Consider the following 20,075-nt stretch of genomic DNA (forward strand, 5'->3'; position numbering starts at 1 on the left):
AGTTTTCAGATTCCTGACGACTCTGAATCAACACTCCTGTGTAACAACCTGCTTGGAGCATGTGCCGACCACCGCTGCGTTATCGTTCTTTGGGAACTTCACGCCCAGAATCAACCGTTACCATATGGACTGCTCTGTCACGCGCGCGTGTGCATTCCGTGGCGCGCCCTGCAGCTGTTTGACCGGAGTGCTAGATGCGCAAGACCACCTTGACCAGCCAATCATCGACTGTCATCATTCTGTTACGTCATCAAAGAAAAGTATAAAACCCCTGGACCTGGTCTCCGTCGTCAGTGGGCTGGGCAGCGGCAGTGCCGGCAGTATGCCTAACCGCTTCGTTTTTATTCGGCAGGTATGTTATCTTGATCTTACTAAGTGTTTTCGCTCTGACGATCGGTGTTTGCTGCTGCTGCCCTGCCCACACAATTTTGTCAGTGTTTGTTCTCATGCCGTATATAGTTTACGTCGCCTTCTCTTGAGCGGCGATGTTGAACTAAATCCCGGCCCCCCTAAACCTTCTACCGCTAAAGGAAGCAGTAATGATGGGAATGCTCTGGGGCCCACGACACGTTCTGAGAATGAGGCAGGCACTGTTTTGATGGATGGTAACTCGTCTGTGGAGCAACTCCTTTCTAAAATCCTCGACGGTCAAAGTCAAATGGCCAAAGATATCCTTGACATCAAAAATTTTCACCATACCGTCAACGCTAGATTGGATTCTCTCGATTCGCGTGTTTTGGCCCTTGAGTCTTCGCATGCCGTCTCAGCACCGCCTGTTTCATCGGTACCATTTAACAGTGAATTTGCGGCTTTGTCACAGACGGTTAATGAACTGAGATTAAAAAATGATAATCTTGAAAATCGCATGAGACGCAACAACTTAGTCTTGCATGGTTTGAAAGAAAAGGACGACGAAAATAGTGACAGTCTCCGGGCAAGGGTATCACAAGTATTCAGTGATACCTTGCTCATAGGCTGTCCTCTTATTGAACGTTGTCCTAGGCTAGGGCGGTCCCGACTCAACCATGTTCGGCCCGTCATTGTGAGGCTTCTAGACTTCAGCGATAAAATAAAAGTGATGAAGAACGTCTCAAAGTTCAAAGGATCCGACTGCTACGTTACGGAAGATTATTCCCAAAGTGTGCGCTCTGTCCGGAGAAAGCTCTGGGGTGCTTCTGCTTCATTTCGTGACAGCGGGTCTAAAGTACGTTAGTGCTTCAATAAACTTTTTATTGATGACATTCAGTATACCTTAGATGCAACTTCTAACACACTTGTTAAAGTACCCTCCCATAGATCTTCACGTCACCTTGCTCCCACCGCTGAATATTCATCTCCTCTCTGACTACCCCAATATCCATGTAATGACCTAATAATTTTGAATGTCAATGCAAGAAGTCTACTGAATAAATTTCCTAGCTTTGTCTCTCTGGTATCCACGTTTTCCCCGCACATAGTAGGTGTAACTGAATCTTGGCTACATGAAGGCGTTTACGACTCTGAGATAACTTCACCCGGGTACGCCCTAGTTCGTTGTGATCGACGGAGCGGCAAAGGCGGGGGAGTTGCTTTACTCTTTCGGTCGGACTTGACGTTCTCTGTTTTGCCTGTGCCTCTAGATGTTGAATCGGTATGGTGCAAGTTTTACTTAAACAAGCATCATCTCATGGTTGGTGTCTGCTACCGCCCACCTGGCACCTCTGTCGATCATATACGCAATCTGAATAGTTATATTTATAACCACAATATTGGTTCATTTAATATTATCTGTATGGGTGATTTCAATGCACCCGGAATTCATTGGCCTTGTCTGACACCTTTCGGTCGAGAACCTGGCCTCGGCCGAAAGCTAATCAATTTTTCGTTGTCGCATGACTTGGTGCAGTTGGTTAGTGATGCAACTCGACTGGACGCACTTCTCGACCTAATGTTTGTAAGCTCTAACATTGCGGAAGCTGGATTTATATGTGAAACTACCGAAGGTATATCGGATCATAAGGCGATCATCGTGACCCTGTCTTATCCTGTGTTTAAAACCTTGTATTCGTTCACAACATTCCCGGATTTTAATCGTGCTAACGATACTTCGATCTTGGATGGCCTTGCTGATGCTTTTTCTCTGTTCGAATCCATGAGCAGCAACCGTGACGTAAATACTCTTGTGTCGTGCTTTGAAAACATTGTAAAATTGTGCATTCATCGCTTTGTTCCAATAAAAACTAAAAAAACGAATAAAAAACTTCCTTGGATGAATAGAGATATTCTTCACCTATCTCGTCGTGTACGCAGGCTGAGGCGTAGAATGAACCTTCATATACCTAATAGCACGAATGAGTTCCTGAAAGCTAAAAAACTGCTTGCCGCAATGATGGATTCTGCTAAAGATTTTTTCTTTGGCACACAATTACACTCTTTACTCAAAAATAATCCTCGCAAATTCTGGACATCAGTTCTGCCTAGTAGCTGCTCTTTCTCCTCATTCTTAATTAACGGTGAAACCATTACTGATGACCAGAAAATCTCCCATGCGTTTAATACTTACTTCCACTCTGTATTTTCCGTCGATAATCATGTTGCCCCTGCCTTTAACTCCCCTTCCGATATAGGCTCCATTACTGATGTAACTATCAGTCATGCTGGTGTGTTGAATCTTATTCTGAATCTAGACGCAAAAAAGGGAGACGGTCCCGATGGTATTCCAAACTCTTTCTTAATTCGGTATGCGTTATGGACATCTCGTTACCTTACCATCGTATTTCAGAAGTGTTTATCCTCGGGTGTTTTTCCTAGTGCCTGGAAACTGGCCAAGGTTCGGCCGATTTATAAGTCTGGTGATTAGCAGCTTTTGCCAAACTATCGTCCTATCTCGCTGACACCACATTCTGGCAAGCTGTTGGAGCACATCATTTATAAACATATAATCGACTTTCTTGAGACTAACAACGTCTTATCTAATCTGCAGCATGGCTTTCGTAGGGTATTCAGCACTTTAACCCAATTGACAGAGTTTACCCATGACATTTCTGCAAGTCTTGACTGCGGCCAGCAGGTCGACGTAATATTCATTGATTTCGCAAAAGCTTTCGACACTGTTTCGCATTCTACGTTTCTTAAAAAACTTGGTGCCATCCTAAAAAAATTCCAGTCTAGTAGACCTAATTGCCAATTTTCTGTTTAATCGCTCCCAATACGTTAGCTTTAACTCTGGCAAATCATCTCAAATCAAAGTCACATCAGAGGTACCACAACGGCCCGTTCTTGGTCCTTTATTATTTTTGATTTTTATTAATGACTTACCACAATCTATTACCTGTAAATTACGTCTCTACGCCAGTGACTGCGTTCTATATAACACCATTAACTCCGTTCAAGATCACTATCTTCTCAATGATTCGTTTAGTGGCTTTTGATCTTGGTGTGACACATGGCAAATAAATATCAATTTCCGTAAAACTGTCTCGATGTCATTCACTACCAAAACGCAGACTTCCGTTTCAACCTAATGCTCCAAAGGGTTTCAGATTATAAATACCTTGGCGTGATTTTCACCTCTAACCTCTCCTGGTCTAAACATATCAATTCAGTCTGCACCAAATCTCTTAAAAAACTAGGCTACCTAAGACGTACCCTCAGAACTTCCCCACATGAAACTAAATTACTAATGTACAAAACACTAATTTGTCCAGTTCTTGATTATGCCTCTATTGTTTGGTGTCCGTACAAAAAAGAGAAATAAAACAAATTCAATCTGTGCAAAAAAAAAGCAATCCGTTCCAGTTGTCGACGCTATGACCACCATTTTTCGCCTACATCTGCCATTTCTGCTTTAAATCTAACGTCACTCTCTACTCGACGCGATATCGAGTCGCTCAAATTCTTGCATGCCATCGTTCACTCAGTTAACCGTCTCTCCGATAACAGCTATCTTACGTATGCTATGCCAACCGTTGCTCAAAATAATCATGCCCTAAACCTCGCCCCTTTTCACGCACACACCAATCTATTCAAATTTAACTTTTTTCTCAGAACGATAGAACAATGGAATTTACTGCCGGGTGAGATTAGGAGTGCATCGATAAATCGATTCCTGCCTTCTCTTGGAAGTCGTATCTAACCAATGGTTCCTTGCTTTGTTCTGTTAATATGTACGCCCTGCAGTACCCATTCATTGGATGTTTATTTTTTGTACTGAATGGAATTACCACGTATATTGTATTTTGTTCGTGTGTTATATTGTACTGTGTTCCCGGAAGTGGTACTTTTGTAATTCACTGCTCTGTTTTTTTTCACCCACTCCTGCTATAGCCCTTATTGGGCTGCAGTATGTGAAAAAAAGGGTGTAAGGCAGGGGGACACAATCTCCCCAATGCTATTTACCGCGTGCTTACAGGAGGTTTTCAGAAGCCTAGGATGGGAACAGCTAGGGATAATAGTTATCGGAGAGTACCTTAGTAACCTGCGCTTCGCCGATGACATTGCATTGCTGAGTAACTCAGGGGACGAATTGCAACTCATGATTACGGAGTTAGACAAGGAGAGCAGAAAGGTGGGTCTTAAAATGAATCTTAAGAAAACGAAAGTAATGTACAACAACCTCGGAAAAGAGCAGCGCTTCGAGATAGGTAATAGTGCACTTCAAGTTGTAAAAGACTATGTCTACTTAGGGCAGGTCATAACCGCGGAGCCGAACCACGAGATTGAAGTAACTAGAAGAATAAGAACGGGGTGGAGCACATTTGGCAAGCACTCTCAAATTATGACAGGCCAATTGCCACTGTCCCTCAAGAGAAACGTATATAACAGCTTATCTTGCCGGTACTTAGCTACGGAGCAGAAACCTGGAGACTTACAAAGAGGGTTCAGCTTAAATTGAGGACGACGCAGCGACCAATGGAAAAAAAAGTGATATGTGTAAACTTCAGAGACAAGAAGAGAGCAGAGTGGATTAGGGAACAAACGGGGTTTAAGGATAATGCCGCGAGGAGTCGCCGTAGCGCCAGACGCTACGGCGACTGTATCTCGGATGGTGAACGCGCCTTGCGTTCCAGTGGGACATTCTGTTCCCCGACGGCCGCCGAACGCGCTGTTCGCCACCCGCTAAGCCGGTGTGTCTGTTTTCCTTTAGTGGGCGCAAGCTCGCCAAATAAAGGGATCTCCTTCTGTTTCTAATAACCTCCCGGTCTCCTGTCTTCGGGCTATCCTCACTCTTACGTGACATCTGGTGGAGATGCTGGGTATGCACAAAAACGACCTTAAAACAGCCACTGCAGAGAACGAGGACGCTGAAGATACAGATACTCGAAGCAGTCGCCGCCTCCGAAACCTGCCACCTGAGCTGAGACTGCTACCGGACCCAACGCGACCACGAAAGGACGCTTCCACAGCCACCATGAGCACCCCGCAATCGCCTACCCCTGTCATGCTGCAGCAGCCGCGGGTGCCCCCCACTTTCCATGGTTATGCCGCTGAAGACCAAGAAGAATGGCTCGACCAATTCGAGCGCGTGGCTACCATAAACAGGTAGGATGAAGAAATGAAGCTGCGATACGTTTACTTTTCCCTAGACGGCCCCGCCAAAACGTGGTATGAAAACCATGAGACCACACTGACCACCTGGGAATATCTGAAGAATGAGTTGATCAGGACCTTCACCAGCATCATGTGAAAAGAAAGGGCGCAGCTGCTGCTAGAATCGAGGACCCAACAGCCCAATGAGACCCTAAACGTGTACGTCGAAGAAATGAAACGTCTTTTTAGGCGAGCGGACCGAGACATGACCGAAGACAAAAAGGTCGGATACCTAATGCGAGGGGTGAAGGAGTCGCTTTTTGCCGGTCTCATAAGGAACCCTCCTGAAACAGTCGCCGAATTTACTGAAGAAGCGCACACCATAGAAAAGACCCTGGACGCCCGGACTCGGCAATACAACTGCCCGTTTCAGCTCAGCTCGCTCTACTCGGAACCGATTCGAGGTGGGCTAACCACCAACGATCTGCGGGAAGCTATTCGAGAAGTGGTTAAAGAAGAACTACGCCGATTGCTACCTCCTACCCCCCAGCCCCCCCAAGGAGCATCTCTCTTGGACATAGTGCGTGATGAAGTCCAGCAGGCGCTTGGCTCTTCATCAGCGACGACTCGAACAGAGGCCGAAGCAATGACTTACGCCGCTGCAGTGAACACTAGGCCACCCCGACGAAACGAGCCCAGTCCTCGACGGTACGCTGCAGCCCCAAGTAGCCGTCCGCCCTTACCCGCCCACCCTACATACGAGAGACGCCCGAGCCAAAGAAAATGCGACACCTGGAGCATTCCCGACGACCGTCCCCTATGCTTTCACTGTGGTGAGGCCGGCCACATTCTTCGACACTGCCCCTACAGGCGGATGGGACTGCATGGCTTCTCATCTCAGGCACCACGGCCACGCCCTGGACAACGACCTCCGGCAATCGAAGAATACTTGCGCCATACAGAGTACTTGTCCAGCCGTTCTCCATCACCGCCATCCCTACGCTTCACGTCACCGAACCGCAGCAACAACGAAAGAAGAAGGTCCCCAAGCCCCCGTAGGGGAAACTAAAACCAGCAACCTTTGGAGGTGAGGTTGCTTCAAGAGGAAAAGCCGAAGACCCTCCACCGACGACCATATATGACGACAGCACATCATCTACGACGACGACAACGCACAACAACCCAAGCCACGAGACGAAGCAAAACGAAGCAACAAGACGAAGCCGTGACCCGAACCCAAAACCAACGCGCAACTCCAGCCCACGTGCAACCGATTTTGAAGTATCTATTGACGGCCACCCGGTAACTGCCTTGATTGACACAGGAGCTGACTACTCGGTCATCAGCGGGCCATTGACAGCACAACTGAAGAAGGTTAAAACGGCTTGGGACGGCCCGCAGATCCGCACAGCGGGAGGCCACCTCCTCACCCCATCGGGGCGATGTACTGCAAGGGTGACATTCGATAGTCACACATACCTTGCCACTTTCTTGGTGCTCCCACAGTGCTCCCGTGACGTCATTCTCGGCATGGACTTCTTGACTCAACATCACGCAGTTATTGACGTGGCGTCCAGATCCATCAAACTTTCCTCGGATGAAGCCATAAATTCATACTCGGCACCACATAATCGCGCAGCCCTCCGTGTGTTCGAGAATGACGTGAGCGTCCCACCCCGATCAACGACCCTAATCTCCGTAACCACTGGTACTGCCGAAAATGCTCATGGCGTCGTCGAAGGTAACATACAGCTTTTGCTTGGCCGTGATATCGCAATCGCAAGAGGCATTGCGGACTTCCGGAATGGACAGGGCCCAGTGCTGCTAACAAATTTCAGCCAAGAACACCATCACCTGGCCAAAGGCACGACCATTGCCTTTCTCGATGAAATCGCGGAAGTCAGTGACACCCTCGCCCTTTCGAATCCAGCGACCATCACCCTACAGAACCACAACTCGCAGCTGTCATTCGACATTAACCCTTCCTTGCCTCAATGCAAGCAGCAACTGCTCCAGAACCTCCTTCGACGTTATGACGAGTGTTTTGCCACTTCTTCACAGGTCCGACACACTTCTCTGGCAAAGCATCGAATCATAACACAAGAAGAGATCCGCCCTCTCCATCAAAGCCCTTATCGTGTGTCGGCACGTGAACGTCAGGCCATCCGAGAGCAAGTTGAGGAAATGTTACACGACGATGTAATTCAGCCAACGAAAAGCCCATGGGCGGCACCAGTCGTCTTTGTCAAAATGAAAGACGGAAGTCTTCGGTTTTGTGTCGATTACCGACGGTTGAATAGTGTAACCAAGAAGGGCGTGTACCCTTTACCAAGAATCGACGATACCCTAGATCGTCTTAGTGATGCAAGGTACTTCTCGTCCATTGATCTGAAGACAGGGTATTGGCAAATTCAGGTTGATGAAAGAGACCAAGAAAAGACCACCTTCATCACGCCGGATGGATTGTATGAGTTCAAAGTGATGCCACTTGGACTTTGTTCCGCTCCAGCAACCTTCCAGCGTGTAATGAACACAGTACTGGCAGGTCTCAAGTGGCAAATATGTCTCGTATACCTGGACGATGTGGTCGTCTTCGCCTCCAACTTTAGCGACCACCTGAAAAGGCTCCGGACGGTACTGGACGCAATTAAGTCAGCAGGGCTGACACTGAAGCAAGAAAAATGCCATTTTGCCTATGAAGAACTACAGTTCCTTGGCCATGTTATAAGCAAAGATGGCGTAAGACCAGACCCCGAGAAGACAGCCACTATCGCACAGTTTCCTCAGCCGCAAGATAAGAGAGCAGTGCGCCGATTCTTAGGACTGTGCGCCTATTACCGGAGCTTCGTCAAGACCTTCTCACACATCGCTGACCCTTTGACGCAGCTCCCCAAGTCGGACGCCCCTTTCGAATGAAAAGCTGAGCAACGTGAGGCATTCAAAGAACTTCAACAACGTTTACAGTCGCCGCCTGTGCTGGGTCACTTTGATGAAAATGCCGAAACTGAGATACATACAGACGCCAGCAGCATCGGCTTAGGTGCCGTTCTCGTTCAGAAGCACAAGGGCTGCGAGCGCGTCATCGCGTATGCAAGCCGCTCACTGTCGAAAGCGGAAGTGAACTATTCCACGTCTGAGGAGTGTCTTGCGATAGTATGGGCCACCTCGAAATTCCGCCCATACTTGTATGGCAGATCCTTCAAGGTCGTAACGGAGCATCATGCGTTGTGCTGGTTGGCCAGTTTGAAAGACCCTTCTGGTCGCCTCGCTCGATGGAGCCTACGGCTTCAGAAGTTTGACGTGAAGGTAGTCCACACATCTGGTCGTAAGCACTCCGACGCAGACTGCCTCTCAAGAGCCCCTGTCGGCACACCACCAAGCCATGAAGACGACGATGCCTTTCTTGGGCCTATCAGCAGCAGCACCTTTGCATTACAGCAGCGCTTAGACCCGATCCTACAACAGTTGATCAACTACATCGAAGGAAAGGCCTCCATACCGCCTGCACTGTTCAAGCGTGGGATATCCTCCTTCTGTGTGCAAAACGGGGTGGTAGTTAAAAAGAACTTCGCACCAAATAAGGCAGCTTACCTTCTTGTCGTCCCAAGCAGCCTCAGAGAAGAAATTTTACAAGCGTTACATGACGAACCCACTACAGGCCACCTCGGTTTTACACGCCTATACTACTAGTGGCCCCGCCTCTCCTACTATACTACTGGCCCCGCCTCTCCTCAGATGTTGCGCGGTACGTCAAGAGCTGCCGTGAATGTCAGCGCTGGAAGAGACCTCCAACAAAACCAGCTGAATTTCTCAAGCCAATTGAACCCCTGTCGAGACCATTCCAACAGATTGGTATGGACCTGCTTGGACCTTTCCCCACGTCAATATCCGGTAACAAGGGGATCATAGTGGCCACTGATTACCTTACCCGATACGCTGACGCTAAGGCCCTTCCAAATGGCACAGCCATAGAAGTTGCCAAATTTTTTGTCGAATTAATTCTCCTCCGTCATGGCGCATCTGAGGTACTAATAACAGACAGGGGAACGGCGTTTACGGCTGATCTTACTCAGCCAATCTTACATTACAGTCATACAAATCACCGAAGAACAACTGCGTACCATCCGCAGACAAATGGTCTCACGGACCGCTTGAACACTACCATTGCCGATATGCTCGCTATTTACGTGGACACAGAACACAAGACCTGGGACTTAATTCTGCCTTACGTGGTCTTCGCCTAGAACACCGCGGTGCGCCCCGCCGCGGTGGTCTAGTGGCTAAGGTACTCGGCTGCTGACCAGCAGGTCGCGGGTTCGAATCCCGGCTGCGGCGGCTGCATTTCCGATGGAGGCGGAAATGTTGTAGGCCCGTGTGCTCAGATTTGGGTGCACGTTAAAGAACCCCAGGTGGTCAAAATTTCCGGAGCCCTCCACTACGTTGTCTCTCATAATCATATGGTGGTTTTGGGACGTTAAACCCTACAAATCAATCAACACCGCGGTGAAGGAGACCACTAAGATGACACCATTTAATCTCGTCCATGGGAGGGATGCCGTTACTACCCTAGACGCCATGCTGCCTAATGTCACCGAAGAAAACAACCTAGACGTGGCCGCCTACCTTCAGCGCGCAGAAGAAGCCCGGCAGCATGCTCGTCTGCGCATAAAAGACCAACAGCGAAACGACGCAAGACGCTACAACCTGCGGAGACGCGATTTAACATACAGGCCAGGTGACAAAGTCTGGGTTTGGACGCCCGTTCGCCGCCGAGGATTAAGCAAAAAACTCAAGCGCCATTATTTCGGCCCATACAAAGTCATCCGTCAAGTGGGTGAAGTGGACTATGAAGTGGTCCCTGATGGGGCTAGCTCATCCCCATGACGCCACGCACGACAAGAAGTGGTACACGTCGCCCGTTTGAAGCCCTATCATGCGCGCTAAAGGAGGCTCCCTGTTTGCATCTCTTGTTTTGTTTTTTGTGTGCGTGATTCGTGCTTATTTGGCATTTACTTTCGCACAGGCTGTCCTTTTGTTTTGGTTTTATTTTAAACAAAGCATCGGGTCGATGCTTACGTTGAGGAGGGGAGCAATGCCGCGAGGAGTCGCCGTAGCGCCAGACGCTACGGCGACTGCATCTCGGATGGTGAACGCGCCTTGCGTTCCAGTGGGACATTCTGTTCCCCGACGGCCGTCGAACGCGCACTTCGCCACCCGCTAAGCCGGTGTGTCTGTTTTCCTTTAGTGGGCGCAAGTCCGCCAAATAAACGGATCTCCTTCTATTTCTACTAACCTCCCGGTCTCCTGTCTTCGGGCTACCCTCACTCTTACGTGACAATATCATAGCTGAAATCAAGAAGAAGAAATGGACATGGGCTGGGCATGTAGCGCGTAGACAGGATAACCGCTGGTCGTTAAGGGTAACTAACTGGATTCCCAGAGAAGGCAAGCGGGTTAGGGGGAGACAGAAGGTTAGGTGGGCAGATGAGATTAAGAAGTTTGCGGGTATAAATTGGCAGCAGCAAGCACAGGACCGGGTTAATTGGCGGAACATAGAAGAGGCCTTTGTCCTGCAGTGGACGTAGTCAGGATGATGATGATGATGATGAGGATGATGATGTTAGGAACCCTCCCGCTGAAAGTTTATTTCTTGCGTTGTGGTCATGTTCGCGTAGTCTGACATTAACACAGCGCTTGGCCTGCATTATATAATACTTTTCTCACGATAGCAAAAACACACAATGAAGCATACGCAATCTACATATCAAACCTGGCGTCTTTTATCACAGAACGAGCAAATATAATTATTTGGGCAGGTCAACTTGCAAAGCTCACCTAGTTTTTGCGGGGCTGAAAACACCACACGTATGTTAGACTGCTGGGCCACTTTGTTCAGGTTATGATAGAGATTGTGTATATTCAGGATTACACCTATTATGCTGCCTGAACGCTCCAACACTTGTTGCCTGTCTTTGTGCGAAACTTTCAAGAAGCGTTCAGCTACAGAGAACTGCAGCAGAACTGGGTACCCTGCTTCAGTGAGACGCTTGCTCTGAGTTTCTAAACTGGATGTCATTTTGGGATGACATGATCTGGTCAGGGCGTTTTCATAGAATAAGTTTGCAATTCATCTATTTATAAGCTTTTAGTGCGCTGAAACAAAAGAAAAAAAAGGCTTATCTTCCCGCGGCTCATACGACCAGCATGTGTGTTGTCTAGCAAAAACAACTGGATAATCAACCGGTGGCCCCCAAGACCGCCTATGTAGTCCGTACTGGAGGCAAAGTTGACTTGTCGCTCGTACGTCTGGATCCATTGCCGAAGCGTGCTTCCAAATAGGATGCCTTCAGCGAGAAACTCATAGCTTTGGGTGGGCTGCGCACAAGACCACCGAGCAACTGCTCCTTCATTACACGCATCAGGCATCGCACGTTCTTTGCTTCTGGCATATGAGGGTCGGCTCGACAAAAAAGACGCATCATGTCCTGAAGTTCCCGCTCTGCTCGCACTCGGCGATTGGGACTTGCACATATTCGGAAAGCCGGCGTTTGAAGCCCTCCGATGACGTGAAGACACCTTCCAGGTTTTCGTCCCAAACACATGCCCCGTCATTCAAACTGAAGTAGACATGCCTGAGCTTGTCTGCGTCATCCCACATGTTATGGGCGGCAACGAAGGTATAGTGGACTAGGCAATCTTCATTATCGTCATGGGCAGCACCATGATAGAGATTCGGCGTTCGTGGTTTGAACAAAGTATAGTGCATTGGCGTTGCACCTTCCACACCGGTTGGGTAGGAGCCACTTGGGACGGCGCTGCCAGGGATAGTTGGAGCCGTCATCCTCTCTGTAAGAAGTTTGAACTTGGCGTCCAGTCCACGCATCCTTCGGTTAGCACGGAGAACAGGCGTTGCCAACGGTATGGGGCTGGAGCTTCGTTTACTGGGAGAGGTTCGGTGCGTAGTGTACCCCGCCCCTCCACCAGTTGTCACGCACTAGGAACTCGTAGAAACGTACAAAAACACGCGACTGTCAAAATCTCATACACGAAGAAAAACGCCTCCGGCTGGCACGGGTTGCTAGTCTTCGTCTTCTTCGTTCACTGGTACAGACCACCAAGTGGCAATATGCAGTGAGCACAGACCACATGTTTGGCACTGTTCGCGGAAATCTCAAGGAAGTGATCTTTAGTGTCCGTTTTTTTTTGTATGTCAGATTTTCCAATGAGTACTCATTTTCAGTGTCACGCTAAAAACTGCACAGATATGCTTGTCATACAACTTTACCCGTTGAAATGTACAGGGCCATATACAGTGACGGTCAAGGGCAGGAAGTGCTAAAAATGGTTAGAGGAATGCAAGTTCCTCCTGTCACAAATGCTTTCTTTTCAGACTTCACACCAGCAATTTGCACGTCAAGGTATTTATAGAAGAGCGAGGTGTCTTTCTATCTTAGAGGGAGTGTAGTTTTGGGACGTATTGCAGAGGAGAATAAAAAAAGAATTGCCACTAGACTTTTTTGGTATCAGATTTCTGCCAATTGAAAATGAAGATGGTTTGCCATTTGACTCATTGTTAATAGGCCTCCTGCATTTATGGTGCGACCGTATGGCAGCATTTTACTGTGATTCAGATGCACGACCCCAAAAAATGTACTTGCGCGAGTGCATGGCGAAATTCGCGGAACTAAGGAAAACACAGGAGTCTGTTCCCGGGAGTCTGTTCCCGAGTTGTTGTTAAGGGTGGAACCCCTGACAGCTCTCTAAGAATTTTAGAGCTAGTGTCTATTTAGTAGAACTGCCGCCACTTGTTTTTGCGACCTTTACGGCATTGCTCATGTACACATTGTCTGGAAACAGGAAATAAAGGAAAAAAAGTAAGTGTGGTGTAGAGGTTAACGTGGCTAGCTAACAATCTGTAGTCTGTAGAGGTTGAAGGTTCGAATCCCACACCATCATTTTTTTCACATTTCATTCTTTTTTTTCATCTCGTAGTATTCGTATTTAGCTATCCTTACGGTTCACGCGCATGGAGATCCGTCAAAAACAATTAAAAAGGCCCAGTTTTGGCTCAAGTACTGCAATATTTTAGGTGTACTGTTACACTCTTTGGTGGGGTCATACCACTCTGCTTCTGGCACCGTTATGTTACTCAGTTGAGGGGAAGTGCCTTGACCTGTTCTGGGGAATCACTGTACTCTGCTTCAAAACGAGGTGATTTACAATAGAAAAGATAGGGAAATATGGAACAAAAGAGTACTCCCCAAAAAAGAGTGCCCAGCACTTTTATAGTTTTTAGAGTGTACTTGAATTCATGCATTACACGGCATACAAGTTCTGTACTATCACTTATAGAATACTAGACTCTACCACACAATTGATCACGTGTTCACACATTCATCGTAGAATATTTTATAGAACGACGCCTTAGATACGGCGTGAGAACGGACATGGCACCGAACTCACAAGTACAATTTATTTGGAAAATGATAAACATGCATATATATATATATATATATATATATATATATATATATCTTAAAAAGTTTGATTTACTGAAATTGTGTGCAGGTTCACATGTGTTACAATACAACATGATTCATGTTTTGTCTAACAGGTAGTTATATAATTCGTGCAGAATAGTGAGAGATGGCTGACATAAAAAAACATACAAAAAGCTACGCATGGTTTGAAAAACGTTGGTGCTCGTTATGGAGTAAACGTGTTGTTCTCAGAGCGTAATAAAGTGGGTATTGTGTCTTTGGTTGATAAATCTTGGTGTCAGCAGCCAGGAAAAGGAAACAAGTGTTTCTCCAATCATGTCCAAGAGCAAGTGTCTTGCTCTGCTTTAGTGTTGTACGCCATTCCACTGCCTTGCGGTTGCAAATACAAGGGCCAAATATGGCGTTCCATAAACGTGCGCTTACGAGATCATGAGCTGACGCTTTCAGGTGATGCAAAAATATGTCTCATTTGGAACATTGATGTAGATCACGCTGATGTTCTCTTCCCTGGTTAAAACAGCTAGTAATTATAGACATGCTGATCAGCGCACGTGTGAACTAGCTGAAGCATTTTTCATTATATCAAATAACAAGTGCATAAGTGATCCATCTATCACAGTTATAGATAAAGAGTATAACTACATGTTAGACAACACATGAGCCTTGTTGTGTTGTAACATGAGGACATGCACACAGTTTTCATGAGTGGATCTTTTATGTACATGTTCTTTCGTTTGCCATATAAATTTCAGTTGTGCGTACAGTTTTGTGTCACTTCTCTTCCCGTATATAAGCATGCGCTGTAAAATAATTTATGGTGAACATCCACCAACTTGCACAACCCGCACTTCTGAACACACGCCATTGGTGCTAGGGACGCATAAAACTCAAAAAGACAAGGCTCGCAGAGAACAACACCAATAACGTGCTCTTTATTAATTATTCTGCCTTTTGCAACCTGTTTTGTATCTGATGATCACAAAACGACTCACCCAAGCATATTAATTAGAATAATTTTCAAGCATCGCCAAGCGAGTTCTCAGCAAAAAATGGTACTCCTAAATAATTCAAGTTATTATAACTTCTTGAGCTTTTTCCCAACTCCCAATGTCATCAGCCACTCAATGAGAAAGGAGAGAGCATGGCCTCCCAACAGCGCATTAAAGACTTACTAAAATCTCCTGACATCGGTTCTCATTATCTAGGACATACATTTTATAGATATTGTTAGTAAGCTTTTAGCAGTGAGCCGGAGACACTTTTATTGGGGGAAACACAGAGGTGAAGCCAACCAGTCATCAAGCGGAGCGAGCGTGAGCAGCAACAACACTATTCTTTCTCTTCTTTCAAGAGTGCTCCTGCCTGTGCCATATATCAATGCTACAAATCACTCCCCCCCCCCCAGAAAAGGAGCCATCCTGGCGATCTATGAACCGGGTAGGATGGGTGGGTCGTAGTGCGGTTTCAATTGATCGACATGAATAGTTTCGCGACTGCGACGGCGTTGGTTTCTCGATGGTTGAACCAGCTCAACAATATAGTTAACCGGTGAGGACTGACGTAGACTCAGTAGGGGCCTTCGTACTTCGGCAGTAGCTTGGTGGAAAGACCAGCAGCAGATGAGGGAACGCGAAGCCATATCACCGTGCCAGGCGAAAATGACGGGAGGGAAGGGGCAGGATTTTATCGTGACGGTCCTTCTGGTAGGCTTGATTTTGTGCGGTTAAGGAACGTGCGAGTTGCCTGCAATCTTCGGCATAGGGGGCGACTTCGGATAGAGTTGTGGATTCTGAAGCGTCTGGACGGTACAAGAGAATCGTGTACATGAATAAGGAAGGTTCGTGCCCGTAAAGGAGAAAGAACGGAAAATATCCTGTCGTAGACTGAGTGGTGCTATTGTAAGCGTTAGTAACCAAGAGGAGTATGCGGTCCCAGTTGGTGTGGTCAGAGGACACGTACATATAAAGCATGACAGCCAATGTGTGGTTAAACCGTTCTGTCATTCCATTGGTTTGCGGATGGTACGCGCTGGTTGTCCGATGCACAACGTTGCATTTACGAAGAAGGGCTTGTACGGCTTCGGAAAGAAACGTACGTCCGTGGTCGCTGAGTAGCTCATGAGGCGCGCCATGGCGAAGAACAAGATTGTGAAGGATAAACAAGCAACTTCACGTGATGTGGCTTCTGGCAGAGCAGCAGATTCAGCATAGTGTGTCAAGTGATCTATAGCGACAACAACGCAGCGGTTTCCTTCAGGAATGTAGGGATGGGGACCGTACAAGTCAATTCCGATGTGGTCCAAAGGTCAGGATAAGCAAGGCAACGGCTGCAGTTGTCCAGTGGCTATGTTGGGTGGGCTTTTTGGCGTTGACATTTAGAATACAAACGTACGTACTGTCAGACAAATTGGTACATTCCGCGCCAATGTTGCTGCAGCCGGAGGTGTGCATACGTTTTTATCACACCAGCATGACCGCATTGAGGATCTGCGTGAAAGGAGTCGCAAATAGCAGCACGTAGGTGGCGAGTAATCACAAGCAACCACTTGCAGCCGTCGGAAAGGTAGTTGCGACGGTACAGGAGTTCATGGCGGATGGCGAAACGTCGAGCTGTGCGTCGTCGTGAACAATTGTCGGTACCTTGGGGTGGCTGAGACAGTACCTCTATCATAGAGACTATCCAAGCGTCTTGGCGCTGCTCGGAGTGCATGTCAGTGAACGAAGGTGCCGCAGCATCGAAACTGGAAACAGACGCTCTTCCATGTTCTTGGGGAAGCGGAGAGCGGGAAAGAGCAGGGGCATCTGAATTTAGGCGGCTTGACCTGTAGATGACACGGATATCATAGTCTTGGAGACGCAATGCCCAACGAGCCAGACGGCCAGACGGGTCTTTTAGTGACAATAACCCGCAGAGGACGTGGTGATCAGTCGCGACGTCAAATGGACGACCATAGACGTAGGGCCGAAATTTTGTAATTGCCCAAGGCCAGACATTCCTTTTCTGTGACCGAATAATTCTCTTCAGCCCTGGTAAGGATGCGACTGGCATAAGAAACTACGTACTCGTCGAAGCCAGGCTTGCAAGACTAGCGCCAAGGCCGACTTCATTGGCGTCGGTGTGGATTTCAGTGGAGCATCTGGGTCAAAGTGACGGAAAATTGGTGGAGATGTCAGCAAATAACGTAGTTTCGAAAATACGTCATCGCAAGCGGAAGACCACGCCGAAATTTCTTCACTGTCAGAAAGTAGCCGTGTTAAAGGGGCTATTACGAATGCGAAAATATGGACGAATCGACAAAAGCATGAACATAAGCCGATAAAGCTCCGTAGTTCCTTTAGTGTCCATGGCTTAGGAAACTGGGCGACCGCACGGAGTTTTGCAGTGTCAGGAAGAACACCATCCTTGCTGACAACATGCCCTAAGATGGTGAGCTTCCGGGCGGCAAAATGCACTTTCTTCAAATTTAGTTGGAGCCCAGCATGTGTGTTGCATTTTAGGACACTTGCGAGGCGCAGAAGATGGGTACCAAAGTCTTTTGAAAGAACGACGACGTCGTCCAGATAGCAAAGACACGTCTGTCATTTGAGGCCTCGAAGTATGTTGTCCATCAGACACTCGAAGGTGGCAGGGGCGTCACAAAGACGGAACGCCATCGCGTTAAACTCGTACAAGCCGTCCGGAGTTACAAACGCAGTCTTGGCGTGGTCAGATTCATCCATGGGTACTTGCCAGTATCCTGATCTAAGATCCAGTGAAGAAAACAACTCTGCTTCTTGCAAACAGTTGAGAGCGTCGTCAATTCTGAGCGGTGGATAAACATCTTTGCGCGTTATCTTTGTAAGGCACCTGTAATCAACACAGAATCGAATGCTCCCGTCCTTCTTTTGACCAGTACCACTGGCAAGGCCCACGGACTGTTACACGACTGTATGAGGCCATGATTGAACATATCAAACACTTGATCGTCAATAACATGGCGTTAAGAGTGAGAGACTCGGTATGGATGCTGACACAATGGTGCGTGGGCGCCGGTGTCTATACGATGAACAATTGCAGATGTTCGGCAGAAATTGGTTTGCTTGAAGTGGAAAGACTTCCGAAAGCGGTCAATAAGTGTCAAGAGTTGGGTTCGTTGGAAAACAGGAAGATCCAAATCAATCGTTGGAAGGAAGGCGTCCAGGGAAGATGTCGTGAATGTAGGAGCGGGAGTAACACTGGCGATCCGAAGGCTTGCTGCGCGATCAAGCAGTTAACATGGGCGAACACAATTATTGTCCTCAAAACGGCCGATGCATTCGCCACTGAATAATCTGGTTGGCACTGAAAGGAGATTCCTGGTGTAAATGGTTGCGGAAGTGTTTTCAACCATCAGAAGTGCAAAAGATATAAGAACGTTTTTTCGAGAAGCGAAGTCTTCAGACGGCGTGAACATGACGTTCAAAAAAGCAGCATGGTCACAGGAGATGGGCACAATAACCGACGACATAAACGGGTTATCCGTGTCAGCGGCGACAACAGGAGAAAAGGAAGGCTTGTTAGAATTGTCGTCGGCGCGTGATGGTAATTCCAGTTTGGCCCGGGCACAGTCAACAAGGGCATGAAGTGTAGAAAGGAAGTCCCAGCCTAATATCACGTCAGGTGTGCAGTATAGAAAAACGATCAATTCAACCATGTACAGAACGTCCTGGATGAGTAGCCGAGCCGTGCACGTCATAGAAGGTTTTACTTGATGCGTGGTTGCCGTACGCGGGGAGAAGCCAGAAAGCGGAATCGTAACTTTTTTTAATTTGCGACACATTGCTTCACTCAATACAGACACGGCAGCTCCAATATCAAATATTGCTTGAATGGTAACACCTTCAATAAAAACAGTTATTTCGTTAGTGGGTAGAGGACGAGGACTTGTAGAGTTCGACGGTTGCGTAGTTCTAGCCTCCAGAACTGCGATGGCCAGTTTCCGTTTGGGCAGGTGGTGCACACCAAAGCATCGGTGAAGGCGAACGTCGGCGTGGGGAGGGCGATCGGTGCTGGTTGAAGGCGCGGCGGCTCGGTGGAGGGGTATCCGAAGTAGCATCGAGAGGTAGCGTCTGTGGTGGCTCTTTGTGGGCGTAGCCGCAGGTTTGATCGATGGTACCTGGATGAGGGACGCGCCAGCGACTGAACCGCTCAACATGGCCAGGCAGACGACAGTAGTAGCAGATGGGTCTGCTATCCGGTGTGCGCCAAAGATTGTTGGAAAGCGTTAAAGGAGGGCGAGAAAGGGGAACAAGCAAACCTGCCGGTACGCGTGTTGCGTAGAAGGCGTTCGTTTGGTTTGCAGAGTAGACGACATTTGACGGCGCATGTGCCGGTACTCGCGCGACGTCAGCGTAAGTCAGAGGAGCGGACATTGGCGGTGGCTGGTACGTGGGAGGGTGTGCCTCGCAGACTTGCTCTTCGATGCTCTGGCGCAGTGACGAGGTCAGCCCGTGAGTAATTCTGGGAGGGAAGGGTGCAAGAGACAACTGGCGAGCCACTTCCTCTCATATGAACTGTTGGATTTGCGGTGTTAATACCATATGTTCTGGTGAAATTTCACCTATGGTCAATGGTGGCGTGGTCGTCATGTTGAAAGTAGGGCGTTGTGTTGAATAGCGCTGTGTTCGCAACTCATCGTAGTTTTCGCAGTGCTGAATAACTTCCGCAACTGTTCGTGGTTCTTTCACCACAAGCAGGTCGAAGGCATCATCTTCGATGCCTTTCATAATATGCTTGACCTTGGCTGTTTCGGATATGTCGGGATTGTAGTGACGGCAGAGGCCCACAACGTCTTCGATTTAGGACGTGAAATCCTCTCCAGACAGTTGGGCGCGATCTCGCAAGCGCTGTTCTGCGCAGAGATGCGCACTGTTGGTCGGCCAAACACGTCCGCGAAGGTGATTTTGAGAGTGGCTCAGTCGATAAGCTCAGCTTCATGGTTGTTAAACCAGAGCTCCACTACTCCTCTCAGGTAAAAGTGGACGCGGTGAAGTTTGTCGTTTTCGTCCCATCTATTATTGACGCTTACTTTCTTGTACAAAGAGAGCC

The 20,075-nt window shown here is 47.9% G+C and overlaps 1 protein-coding gene across 7 annotated transcripts in view; it reads left to right on the forward strand.

Moving 5' to 3' along the window:
• LOC119165863 (uncharacterized) overlaps nt 1-20,075 on the forward strand; it is a 91,024-nt gene that overhangs the window by 56,616 nt on the left and 14,333 nt on the right. The window lies entirely within an intron of this gene.

The sequence above is a fragment of the Rhipicephalus microplus genome, chromosome 8, assembly GCF_043290135.1.
Source record: "Rhipicephalus microplus isolate Deutch F79 chromosome 8, USDA_Rmic, whole genome shotgun sequence".
Taxonomy (NCBI): domain Eukaryota; kingdom Metazoa; phylum Arthropoda; class Arachnida; order Ixodida; family Ixodidae; genus Rhipicephalus; species Rhipicephalus microplus.